Source organism: Bubalus kerabau, chromosome 3, assembly GCF_029407905.1.
Source record: "Bubalus kerabau isolate K-KA32 ecotype Philippines breed swamp buffalo chromosome 3, PCC_UOA_SB_1v2, whole genome shotgun sequence".
NCBI lineage: Eukaryota > Metazoa > Chordata > Mammalia > Artiodactyla > Bovidae > Bubalus > Bubalus kerabau.
The window spans coordinates 32111507-32125300 of NC_073626.1; the positions used below are offsets into that span (position 1 = coordinate 32111507).

General features: G+C 45.6%; 1 protein-coding gene across 10 annotated transcripts in view; it reads left to right on the forward strand.

Annotated features, from left to right (window-relative positions):
- Positions 1 to 605: 605 nt before the first annotated feature.
- PLA2G7 (phospholipase A2 group VII) overlaps positions 606 to 13794 on the forward strand; it is a 36649-nt gene continuing 23460 nt past the window's right edge. For 2 of the 10 annotated variants that reach the window (XM_055571256.1, XM_055571259.1), the window contains exons 1-2: positions 793 to 1118; positions 2146 to 2359. The gene's annotated coding sequence lies outside the window, so the exon portion shown is untranslated. Of the gene's footprint in view, positions 742 to 782; positions 1119 to 2145; positions 2360 to 11877; positions 12013 to 13794 lie in introns of those variants that run through there. The other 8 variants (XM_055571266.1, XM_055571257.1, XM_055571263.1 and 5 more) reach the window with 8 other exon arrangements.

Consider the following 13794-nt stretch of genomic DNA (forward strand, 5'->3'; position numbering starts at 1 on the left):
TATAATCCATGCCTTCTTATCCAGTATGTGTGTTCTACATCAATTTAGTCGTGTCCGACTCTTCCACACTATGGATGGTAGCCTGCCAGGCTCCTCTGTCCATGGGATTTTTCAGACAAGAATACTGGAGTGGGTTGCCGTTTCTTTCTCCAGGGGATCTTCCCAATCCAGGGACCGAACCCGTCTTATTCAGAGTCCTCCTTAAATAAAAAAATAAAATAAATTTCATCTACAGACCTGTCAACCTTGCCAAAAATAAAAAAATACAAAGAATTAACTGCTCAGGAATTTCAAATTATTTTCTCTGCGTCTCTCACTGAAGCTTTAAATGAATAGGATTAAATTAGAAAGTGGATTGAGGAGAAAGCATTGGAAAATAAAGGAAGGGATTTCAGTTAAACCCCAAAGAACTGGGATGGCTCCTTTTTACACCGTTTCCCCTAATAAAAGCTCTTACTGATTGTCCTTCACTGTATTTACACGGAGAAATGAAACTAACTCAGGGGCAGGTCTTCCAAGCCGAAGCATCTTCCATATAATTTCTGAGTTGGCTTCCAATGCGGTAATACTACCGAGCGGAAAGCGGGATACGCGGGGCACTGCGGATCGCAGATGGAAAAAGTAGCCAGGGATTCAGTGAAATAAACAAAGCAGGGAGTTAATGAAACTGGGGAAGGTCTGATCAGAATCGAGGCTGAGAACAGGAAGTGGAGACGCAACACCTGCCCTCCACACGTGTGGGTAGGTCCTCGCGGGGGCGGGTGGGTAGAGGGATATGTTTAACCCGGGGTTCAGCTTGCCGACTCCAAGCCTGCGGGTGTGTGGTGTGCGCGGAGCTCGCCCGTCCCAGCGCCCGGATCAGTGGGAGGCCGGCGGTCACACAGCTCCTCCCTCTCCCTCCTCCTGCGGCGCCCGGGCAGGCCAGGGTCGGGGCTACCAGACCGCCCGGAGCTGAACGTGCGCAAAGCCGGCGCGCAGCCCCCCGCCCCAGCGCCCCGCGGCCAGGGTGACGCGGTGACTGCGGGCGACAGAGCCCGCGGTGCAGGCAGCGAGCAGGCAGCAGGCGGGATCATAAAGCCTTGTCCCGGTTCCCGCGAGCAGTTCACCGCGGCGTCCGGGTGAGGAGGGACCCCCGGGCGGGCCGGAGCCCCGTGCGGCCTCGGGCTGGGGGTGGGGTGAGGGTGGGTGGCTGGGATGTTGGGAGATGGGAGGATGGGGTGAATGGAAAAATGGGGGTGCTGGGGAGGCTGGTGCGCTGGGAAGATAGGGATGGGACGATGTGGGTGCTGGAGGTTGGGGGACTGGGACTCAACCCGCACCCACCCCCAAGCCGGAGTTGGACTCGCGGTCCCCGCCACCCTCCTAGCAGCGCTGGGATCCTTGCGGGGAGAGTGATGGAATTTGAATTCAGTTCTCCCAGACCTTTTTCCCCCGGGAAGTAACCTCTAAGAATTTGGTACTGAGAGGGAATCCGGCCGGCCGCGGGATCCCGGAGCACCGGAAGCTTTCTAATCCGTGGGTTACCCGCGTGCTCAAAAGAAACACACACACACACACACACACACACACACACACACACACACACCTCCCTCTGGGGAGTGTTGCTCCATACCCTGAATGAGGGAGAGGCTTGTTTTGTTTTTAAAGTCAACGGAACCAGAAAGCAGGGAATATTCTCTTCCCCTTCACCCTCTGGAGCCTCTCGTAGACCTTTCTATCTCTGAAAACGGCAAGGTCAGGCTTTCATTCAGACCTGTGGTTCCCGGGAAGGTTGCAGAGGTTGAGAGGAGGGAGGAGGGAGAGGTGCGTGGCCGCCCTTGAAAGACTTGGCTGATCAGGTTCTAGACGGATTTGTGTTAACAGATCAGTCTTGCAAAAATTACCTTTGACTCCAGTAAGAATGCTGAGCCGGGAGGTTGGTCTCTTTGAGTAGGAGCTGGAAATGCTTCAGAATGTTGATAGTTAGGAAGCCACAGTACGTGGTCTTGGGCTAACACCGAACTCGGGGATCTGGGCTTTAAGTATTGGCCTGGACCGTACGAAGGGGAAGGGGCAAGGGAAGGGGAAGGGAAAGGGAAAGGGATGGCTTTCTGGCCACCAGGAGGCACTGGCAAGCTGCCAGCATTCTCCGATTTCCTCGCAAAGGGCTTTCTGGTGGACCTGCTGAAGCTGGTGAGAGAACCCCGGACTTGGCCTTTTCTCGCCCTCTCTGCTACTAGTCGCATACCTGCAATGAATGTCACCCCCACCCTCGGCCATTTGTGCAAGAACTCCGGTCACGGCTGAGGCGATGATGCTTTTCATGGAAATGGACCCTTCTTACTCAAGCCATTGAGGGTGAAGGACTAGCAGAGTTGAGGTGGGCAGTGATTACTTTGGTTCAGCCACTCCTTATACGTGGGCTTCCCTGGTGACTCCGTTGGTAAAGAATTCGTGGGCAATGCGGGAGACCTGGGTTGGAACCCTGGGTTGGGAGGATCCCCTGGAGAAGGGAAAGGCTATCCACTCCAGTATTCTGGCCTGGAGAATTCCATGGACTGTATAGTCCATGGGATCTCTAAGAGTTGACTGAGCGACTTTCACTTCACTCCTTTTACAGCTGAGAAATTCTCGCTGAGGTGTGAAAGAGTTTGCCCAGCATCTGGAGGAGTTTCCAGCACGCAGAGCCCTGGGCAACTGGTTGCTCATTTCTCCTCCACTGTGTATCTGTACCTTTTAAACTTTAGTGCTGAGGAACACGTGTTCCATCACCCAGTTAGCTTTGTGATCCGATACAGTTTACCACCCTCTTTGAGGCTCTCCGCGTAGAGCATCAAGGAAAGAGCTAACTAGGTACCTGGGCAACTGGAGTGAGCCCTGAGAATGCCAGCTGGTGTTAGGAATCTGTATTCCTTACCCTGACATCTTAGAAAATGGATATTTCCTGAAAACAAAGATCATCCTGAGGTTATTTAGGATCATCCTGAGGATCAGCCTGAAATTTTTTTCAAGACCCTTTTGATAACTGAGGTCAGACTTTTTGAGACACTGAGAAATTTCCATAAACGTGATGCATTGAAGACAAAGTAATGAGTGAAGAGAAGCTGAAGGGGAACATTTAGCTCTAAAATCATACTGTTCCAGAATTTCTAGGTTTTTTTTTTGTTTTGTTTTGTTTTTTGCTTTCACTAAGAAAGCAACTCTTTTTCTTATTTAGAAAGGCTAATCCTATCCATTTGTCAGTATTTTCAGCAGTAAGGAAACTAGTTTAAAAACATAAAAGTGTAAGAACAGTCAGCAGTACCTGCTATGAAACGGTTGTGAACAGGCAGAAAACGTAGGCTTTCCTTTTACCAGAATTTCCAGAATTTTGAGGAAGCTTTATAGTTTGAAGGGACAGGCCGTGGGTTCTTACTGCCTTTCTCTATGAAGCCAAGCACCTGTTCAGAGTCCTGTCCTTTGCTCCACGTTACTGGAATGACTCATAACACACTAATAGACACAGTCTAACAGTCTAGTATATATAAGCTTGTAGTTTAAAAAAAATAAACATAGCAGTTGAGGAGAAAGAAAAACTCTGCTATCTAAATAGGTATCAATTGAGTTAAGTGGGCTAGTTGATTCCTAGTACAAACTTCATTCATTCCTTCATTGACCTCAAGAAATCTTTATTGAGCACCAACAACATGTCAGGCGCAGTGAGTATAGCAGTGCGGTCTCTTTTCTCATGGACTTCACTTTCTAGAACCAAGGAATGAGCAAGGTCAGTTTGGAAAGGACTAGATGTTTTAAAGCAAATGGGGGGAAAAAATGATGTAATAGAGTACTGGCGGGTGTGTGTGTGTGTGTGATGGGCTTCTTGATTGGGTTTTAAAAAGAGACTTTCCTGAGAGATGGCTTTAGGATGAGCCTCCAGAAGATGGACAGGCAGTTCTGGTGGAGAGAACCACAGGCACGCGGGGCTGGAAACTAGCTTGATTTGGTCCAGGCATAGCTGAGGGCAGTGAGTCTGCAGAAGGGGAGGAGGAGGGTGGCAGAGGCATGAGGCTGAATCCAGGCCGGGCAGAGACTGGGAGGCTGAGGTAAGCAGTTTGGACTTTGTTTCAAGTGCAGTGGGTAGCCTTGAGTGGAGGCAAGACTTGGTAGATTTACATTTTTCTCAAGGGTTCCTCTGTGGAGGATGGGTAATAGGAGGAGAAGAGGAGAGGTGATGAAACTATCTCCAGGTATATTTATTATGGAGATTTACCAGGGTGTGGGAGCAGTCTGTGTTTTGGGGCAGAATGGGAAGTCACTTCATGTTTCTGTCGCAAATTTCCCATCTGCATAGTGAGATGACATTGCTATGTCTGGTCCACTCATCTTGCAAAAACAAATAAGCTAATGAATATGTTCTTTAAAGTAAAGCAGTCCTATTTGCAAAGCAGAAATAGAGACACAGACATAGAGAACAGCTGTATGGATACCAAGCAGGTAAGGGGGCGAGTGCGAGGAATTGGGAGATTGGAGTTGACACTATACACTATTGAAACTGTATATAAAATAGATAACTAATGAGCACCTACTGTATAGCACAGGGGTCTCTACTCAATCCACTGTGGCGACCTGAATGGTGAGGAAGTCCAAAAGGGAGACGATATATGTATAAGTGGGCTTCCCTGATGGGTCAGCAGGTAAAAAATCTGCCTGCAGTGCAGGAGACACAGGAGATGCGGCTTCGATCCCTGGGTTAGGAAGATCACCTGAAGGAGAAAGTGGCAACCCACTCCAGTATTCTTCCCATGGACAGGAGCCTGGTGGGCTTTAGCCTGGTGGGTTACCCAGAAGGTTGCAAAGAGTTGGATGGGACTAAGAACAAACACCTGTGTATAAGTATGGCTGATTCATTATGCTGTACAGCAGGAACTAACACAACATTATAAAGCAGCTGTACTCCAATAAAAATTTAAAAATGAAGTAATGTAAGATTTTGTTACTATTCTAATATGCTAATATTATGCTACTTTGAATTCCTTGTGCTTCATTTGCCAACATTTTATATCAGTTTCAATGTCTTTTTCTTTATTCTTTTCCATAAATATAATTTACTAAACATAAAAAAGTATTTTGCTCTGCTCAGGGTGTTGAAAAACCTAAATCAAGAATTACTAATGAAACATGCCATCATAGAAGGCAGGGAAATTAATGCTAACATAATAGCCAGTTTGCTTTTTAAACATATTGCATCAAAAATTTTAATGTGGGATAAAAGGTAGTTTATTAAACTGATATTCGGTATAAACTAAAATTCAGGAATGAGCAATGATGGTCAAAAGGCTCAAACATCCAGTTATAAAATATATAAGCCCTGGGGACATCATATATAGCGTGATGACTATAGTTAAAAATACTGTATTGTATAGCCAGCTTACTTTTTTATTTAATTATTTTGTATTGGAGTATTGTTGCCTTATTTATTTATTTTAGCCAGCTTACTTTTAAAACTTTAATGTGATCAGATAAAATTCAGAATAGAAGCTAGACATGGAAACTTTTTTTTTTTTAATTTAGCTGATTTGTCTTTGTGCTGGATATAGCTGGGTACAGATATGTGTGTGTGCAAAGATCTGTTGACAACTGAAAACCTATACATGCCAGCAGAATTTCTGGAGGGGGCTGGGAACCAGGGCTGAATAGGATTATTTCCCTTAGCGAAGCGTCCTCTCTCAGAGGAAACTCTTGAATTTTCCCTAGTTGATCACAGTTTCTGGGGGCCAGGCAAGAGTTTCAAAGTTGTTTACCGGCTACAGTAGGCCTGACCTTCTCAGCAGCCAGACAGCTGAGAAAATCTGTTTCTCTTCCCTGCCTCATTTTGACATGCAGCGTACTAGAGGAAAAGGTGTCTATTAGAGGGAAATAGAAGCCTTTCCTCATTTACATCTTGTGCAATGCAGTTCTCAGTGACTTAGTGGTTCCCCAGTTAGCTTCCCCTTGCCAGACCTTATTAATTATTGATTGGTTGGCTCATCTGAATATCACCTTGAAGTGGTCAGACTGGTGATTCAAATTGCAGACAAGATGTGACCGTAATTCTAGAATCTGTACGCTTTCTCTCTTGCCTTATTTACTATCAGAGTCCCTTAGGGTTGAGGGTGGTTAGGGCATCTTTAAGGAAGACATTACAGTTTCTCCCAGAGGCCACAGCATTTTCTGTTTAACTTATATAATGCTTTGAAATATTGGATTAGGTGCTCTTCTTTAAAAATTAATAGGTTTTACATACAATGGCACCCCACTCCAGTACTCCTGCCTGGAAAATCCCATGGACAGAGGAACCTGGAAGGCTGCAGTCCATGGGGTCGCTGAGGGTCGGACACGACTGAGCAACTTCACTTTCACTTTTCATTTTCATGCACTGGAGAAGGAAATGGCAACCCACTCCAGTGTTCTTGCCTGGAGAATCTCAGGGATGGGGGAGCCTGGCGGGCTGCCGTCTATGGGGTCTCACAGAGTCAGACACGACTGAAGTGACTTAGCAGTAGCATGGTTTTCTGGCTTTAATTGAAAAAAAAAAAAATGAAGATCTGGTAACTTGAAGAGCTCATTCCCACATGACAGCAACCAACTGGGATACACCTGGACCCTTTCAGCTGGCCCCATCTACCGCAGCTCCCACCACTAGTTTTTCTATTACACAGGGTCTGTTGAGCTCACTTAAGTTACCTAACTGGGAGCCCTAGGGTTAGGGTTATCTAGTCTGGCCTGTCCAATTCACATTCACCCTTATCCAAATGCAGGAATTCCTTCTCCAGTATGCTTGATGGTGTTCCGCAGATGTGCACTTAAACTGCTCCTGTGATAGAGAGAATGTGGTACTTGTCCAAGAGCTCCAGCTAACAGAGTTCTACAGTCTGGGTCCACGCAGGACTCATCCCTTTTCCATGGAACTGTGGCTGTCATGTGCCATCTGGGTTTCCCCCAGCGTAAACATCCCTGTTTCCTTCAACAGCTCCTCATGTGACTTGTTGCCTTGTTCCCTCATCTGTCTGGTTATTGTTGGGTTATTGTCCCTTTAAGTAAACTTTCATTTGTCAAAGCCTTTAAAGCTCTACTAGTTCAATGAGATGTGGTTTAACTGTCACAGAAAGTACCAGAATGCTTCCAATATGGCTGCAAATGGCCCAGAGATCTTAGATAACTTAACTGTGATTTGAAAACCACAGATGGCAGCAAACATATGATATTTGCAAAGTGGAGGCAAATGAGCTCCAGTGTTCTAAATATGAGTAGAATCACGAAATTGGTTCCATAATAGGGAACTGCTGCTTCTTTTTTTTTTGGCCATATCTCTTTTCTTAGGTTGTGAAATGATTGCACAAGAACTGTATCAGCTTGTGCCCAAGATAAGAGGCTTTAGACTTTTCTGCAGAAGTCACTTGCATATTGCACATTTGGGATAATGTCCATATTAAGTTTTGATCCTATTAGCTAATATGGTAGAAATAAAACAAATTAGTAGAGCAGGTATTGTGTTTTCTCTTTCCTAGTTTCAATAATAATAAGTACTCTTGCTTGGAAAATCCCATGGACGGAGGAGCCTGGTAGGCTGCAGTCCATGGGGTCGTGAAGAGTCGGACATGACTGAGCGACTTCACTTTCATCTTTCCCTTTCATGCATTGGAGAAGGAAATGGCAACCCACTCCAGTGTTCTTGCCTGGAGAATCCTAGGGATGGCGGAGCCTGGCAGGCTGCCGTCTATGGGGTCGCACAGAGTCGGACACGACTGAAGCAACTTAGCAGCAGCAGGAAATGTTTGCTGACACTTTTCAATGGAATCATATATCTTTACTAGGAGAAGGCAATGGCATCCCACTCCAGTATTCTTGCCTGGAAAATCCCATGGACGGAGGAGCCTGGTAGGCTGCAGTCCATGGGGTCGCTAAGAGTTGGACACAACTGAGCGACTTCACTTTCACTTTTCACTTTCATGCATTGGAGGAGGAAATGGCAACCCACTCCAGTGATCTTGCCTGGAGAATCCCAGGGACGGCGGGGCCTTGTGGGCTGCCATCTATGGGTTCGCACAGAGTCGGACATGACTGAAGTGACTTAGCAGCAGCAGCAGCATATCTTTACTAAAGGTGAAAACTCAGAGTCCAACTACACCCAAGGACCTCTACCTTTTTCAGCATCCCAGTATAGGACCAGTTAGCTCCGTTAGAATCCTTTATATGATAGTGAGCTCTCTCTACATTATAAGGAATACATCATATATTACTTGATTATGTTAAAAGTTCTTCCTTGTATTTACCAGGCATCTACCTGCCTATAGCCTGTTTCAGAATAGAATAAATATTCTTTATTATTAAAGAATATGGTTTATTATTAAAGAATACGGTTTCACCCGTATCCTTTTATACCAAGGTCTCTCTATCTCAGCATTGTTTGCATTTTGAGCTATAAATGTCTGTGTTGTGGGTCTGTCCTGTGTATTGTAAGATGTTTAGCATCATTCCTGGTCTCTGCCCTCCAGATGCCAGTAATAATCACCTCTCAGTTGTGACAACCAAAAATGTTTCCAGCGGAGAAGGCAATGGCACCCCACTCCAGTACTCTTGCCTGGAAAATCCCATGGATGGAGGGGCCTGGTAGGCTGCAGTCCATGGGGTCGCTAAGAGTCAGACACGACTGAGTGACTTCGCTTTCACTTTTCACTTTCATGCACTGGAGAAGGAAATGGCAACCCACTCCAGTGTTCTTGCCTAGAGAATCCCAGGGATGGGGGAGCCTGGTGGCTGCCATCTATGGGGTCACACAGAGTCGGACACGACTGAAGTGACTTAGCATAGCATTAGCATAGGTTCAGTTCAGTTCAGTCGCTCAGTTGTGTCTGACTCTTTTCGACCCCATGAATCACAGCATGCCAGGCCTCCCTGTCCATCACCAACTCCCGGAGTTCACTCAGACTCACGTCCATCGAGTCAGTGATGCCATCCAGCCATCTCATCCTCTGTCGTCCCCTTCTCCGCCTGCCCCCAATCCCTCCCAGCTTCTGAGTCTTTTCCAGTGAGTCAACTCTTCGCATGAGGTGGCCAAAGTACTGGAGTTTCAGCTTTAGCATCATTCCTTCCAAAGAAATCCCAGGGCTGATCTCCTTCAGAATGGACTGGTTGGATCTCCTTGCAGTCCATGGGACTCTCAAGAGTCTTCTCCAGCACCGCAGTTCAAAAGCATCAATTCTTTGGCACTCAGCTTTCTTCACAGTCCAACTCTCACATCCATACATGGCCACTGGAAAAACCATAGCCTTAACTAGTCGGACCTTTGTTGGCAAAGTGATGTCTCTGCTTTTGAATATGCTATCTAGGTTGGTCATAATTTCCTTCCAAGGAGTAAGAGTCTTTTAATTTCATGGCTGCATTCACCATCTGCAGTGATTTTGGAGCCCCCCAAAATAAAGTCTGACACTGTTTCCACTGTTTCCCCATCTATTTCCCATGAAGTGATGGGACCAGATGCCATGATCTTAGTTTTCTGAATGTTGAGCTTTAAGCCAACCTTTTCACCTTCCTCTTTCACTTTCATCAAGAGGCTCTTTAGTTCCTCTTCACTTTCTGCCATAAGGGTGGTGTCATCTGCATATCTGAGGTTGCTAATATTTCTCCCGGCAATCTTGATTCCAGCTTGTACTTCCTCCAGCCCAGCATTTCTCATGATGTACTCTGCATATAAGTTAAATAAACAAGGTGACAATATACAGCCTTGATGGACTCCTTTTCCTATTTGGAACCAGTCTGTTGTTCCATGTCCTGTTCTAACTGTTGCTTCCTGACCTGCATATAGGTTTCTCAAGAGGCAGGTCAGGTGGTCTGATATTCCCATCTCTTTCAGAATTTTCCACAGTTTATTGTAATCCACACAGTCAAAGGCTTTGGCATAGTCAATAAAGCATAAATAGATGTTTTTCTGGAACTCTATTGCTTTTTTGATGATCCAGAGGATGTTGGCAATTCGATCTCTGGTTCCTCTGCCTTTTCTAAAACCAGCTTGAACATCTGCAGACATTGCCAAATGTCCCCTGGGGAATAAAGTTGCCCTGGTTGAGAATTGCTGCTGTAGTCTGATGTTCAAGCTGCCTTTAGCCTGTTTCAGAATGGAGTAAATATTTTTCTTCATTAAACAAGGATATAGTTGCTTAAAATGTCACTTATAGAAAAATAACTGAATGTAATCCCATTTATGGTATTCCTTTACTGTTTGACATCTGTAGGGTTTCCATGTGTTGATTCTTCTAGAGTTAGAATAAATGAAGGGGTATACCATTGTTAGGATTTTACTTACCTGTGTATAAGATTTGTGTGCTGTGCCTATCTCAGAAAAGTAGTGAAAAGATCAAAGGATATGGACAGTTGGAAGTCTTGCCAGATTACCATCCAATAATCAGGATGCCTTTTATACCCCCATTAGAATCACTGGTTTTGCTTTGGTAAATTTGACACTGTTAAGGAATAAATAAGTCCTGGGTTCCCAGCTTTTTGTTTACTAGTTATTGCTGTCTGTCCAGTTACATCTTTCTCAAAGGAAAGATTATATTGGCTGATGTGGTGGTAGTGGATTTTCATACATTGTGATTGTGAAGACTGTGTGTCACTTTGGATTCCCTGTTGTGAATGTCCAAAGTCAATATTAGACTTTTCAGGGTCCTAGTTAGTCCATGTAAATACATTTCTAGCTAAGCTGTATCCCACAGTTGAGAAAAAGGCACTTTTCTGTGAAAAGAGGACTGGGAGAAATGAAAGACTTCTTATGAATGATTCCTCTGTGTTCAGATAGGAGAGCCTTACGGTCATCCTCCCAAAGGTCTCAGAAGATAAAAGAAGCCAGTGTCCCAGCAAACCAGTGACTTAGAGAATTACAGTAGTTCTTTGTTTGGAAAAGCAAGAAGCGCTGTTTTCCTTTTAGCAACATGGGAAGCGTTGGGTCATATTTACCTAAATTGTGTGATACCTCCACAGAAGATGGGTGGCTTCTTATAATAAAATCACAGAAAAGAATAAAACAGCTTACTTTAAGAAAGAAAGCTAGAGAAGTGAATCAGAAACCAGAGGAACATTGTTAAGGACCTCCCCCACCAAGTACATAGAACTATGAGAAATTTAAAAAGATGAAGGGTACTGGACTTTAGTGGGAGCAGCTTCATTCCATTTGGGGGAAAATGGACAAGAACCCGTACATGGGGTTTCATGTGCTTATGGTTGCTTAGTACTCAGCACGTGGTGCTCTGTAGATGTTTGAATGGGTGGATGGTTGAATGGGTGGTCTGGTGGATAGGCTGTTGTGGTTAAGTCAGCACTGTCAGAGGTGAACACACAGTCCTGTGGGCATTGTGGGAAGGGGTGGGGCTTCTAGGCAAGGGCATCATGGGAAGATCCCCAACTAGATTAATTGGAGAATAAGATGAAAAGCAAATGCAGTGATGCATACATATCACATATGGAATTCACTGATGAAGAATTCACGTATCTTTGTAAATCTAAACCAGCACATACACTGAATACTTAGATACACCTGCCTGCTTAGCAAGAGGGTTCAGAGTTATAGTTATTTGTCTTAAAGTAGATGGCTTCCCTGGTAGCTCGGACGGTAAAGAATCTGCCTGCAGTGCTGGAGAGCCGGGTTCAATTTCTGGGTCAGAAAGATCCTCTGGAGAAGGGAATAGCTACCCACTCCAGTATTCTTGCCTATAGAATTACATGGACAGAGGAGCCTGGTGGGCTACAGTCTATGGGGTCACAAAGAGTCAGACATGACTGAGCACACGCACACACACATACACACACACACGCAGATGGTTTTCCACACTGTTTCTAAGTGTATGGTTTTGTCTCATCTCCTAGGTAAGACAGACCCATGCCTGTGCCCGCTTGCCCATTATGTAGCCCAGGGTTCTCAACTGGAGGCAGTTCCTCCCTGCCGCAGAAGTCACTTGGCAATGTTTGGAGACATTTTTGCTTGTCACAAGTAAAGGGAGGGGGCGCTACCACTGGCATCTGGTGAGTAGAGGTCAGGGATGCTGCTAAACATCCTACGATACACAGAACAGACCTCATTCCCAGGAATTACCTGGTCCCAAGTGTCAATGATGGGCTTCCCGGTGGCTCAGCGATAAAGAATCTGCCTGCAAGTCAGGAAATGTGAGTTCGATCCCTGGGTCCGGAAGATCCCCTGGAGGAGGGCATGGCAACCCACTCCAGTATTCTTGCCTGGAGAATCCCATGTACTGAAGAGCCTGGCCGGCTATAGTCTATAGGGTTGCAAAGAGTTGGACACGACTGAAGCGACTGAGCATGCGCACATGCACACACAAGTGTCAGTGAGGCAGAGGGTGAGAAACCTGCTGGGGCCAGAGCCTGCAGCACTGATGCTGTGTTGACAGCTTGGCAGGACACAGTTACCCGCTTTCGGATCACTGGGGTCTTTCTTAGAAGGTAATCTCGAGAATCTAATCTACTTTGCTTCCAGTGGAGCTAATCTTGTTTCTGGGGAAGAAGAGAAAAGGGCATTCTGCTGGCTTGATGGTTGGCATTTTCTCACCTCATCAACTCTACAAAATAAGGTTGTTTCTTTCATTTCAATGATTAGGCGATTTAGGTTCTGGATACCCAATGATTGGCCTGGAGTTGATCCTTCCCATTGCAAACTCAGGCCCTTCCCATTGCCCAGGGGAATTTCCTGTCCAGACCTCCACAGGATCCACATTCTTCACTCCTCACCTACTGGGGAGGGCTCACTGCTGCTGCAAATCTGATGACTGGGCGATCAGGGAATGAGATCTTCTGATCTTAAAGTGGCCACTAATTTACTGTGTTGTTCCTGCAAGTTGCTTCCCCTCTCTGGGCCTCAGTTTCTTTGTTTATAAAACAACAGAACTGGACTAATTAGTGTCTCCTAACTTCACCTGAACCAGAGTAGATTACCTCCATCTTCATCTAGATCACAAAACTGGGCACACTTTGTAAAATTTTTAGACATTTTACATTTTTCTCTGTTCAGTGAGGCATGTGGGATGGGATCTTAGTTCCCTGACCAGGGATTGTACCTACTGCGTCCCCTGCAGGGGAGGCCCAGAGGCTTAATCACTGAACCACTGGGGAAGTCCAAAACTGGACACGCTTTTTTTTTTTTTTTTTTTTGGCTCTTTGTTGCAATGTGTGGTCTCCCTAGTTGTGGCATGCAGGCTTAGTTGCTCCGCAACATGTGGGATCTTAGTCCTGTGACCAGGGATCAAACCCGAGTCCCCTGCGATGGAAGATGGATTCTTAACTGCTGGGCCACCAGGGAAGTCCCTATTTTTTTTTAACAGGGCACTCTCTGAAGCATGTTTCTCTTTTGTTTGTCATCCTACACTTCATCCCCACTCCGTACCCATGCAGGAAAACACGCTTATATTCCACAGACTGGGACTCCCTGAAAAGCCTAGTACAATGACTGGCTCATGGGTCCTAATTTGAAATTTTGAAAAACCTACTCCAGTTTTTGAAACTGAAACTAAAGCATACCTTTCTCCTAAAATTAGTGCTCTAAAGCAAAGTCTCCAATCTAACGTTATCCCTAAATTGGACCTAAAATATCTAAGTGGAAGTGTTAGTCGCTCAGTCATGTCTGAATCTTTGTGACCCCATGGACTGTAAGCCTGCCAGGCTCCTCTGTCCATGGAATTCTCCAGGCAAGAATACTGGAATGGGTTGCCATTCCTTCTCCAGGGGATCTTCCCAACCCAGAGATTAAACCCGGATTCTTTACTGTCTGAGCCACCGGGAAGCCCAGCATATCTA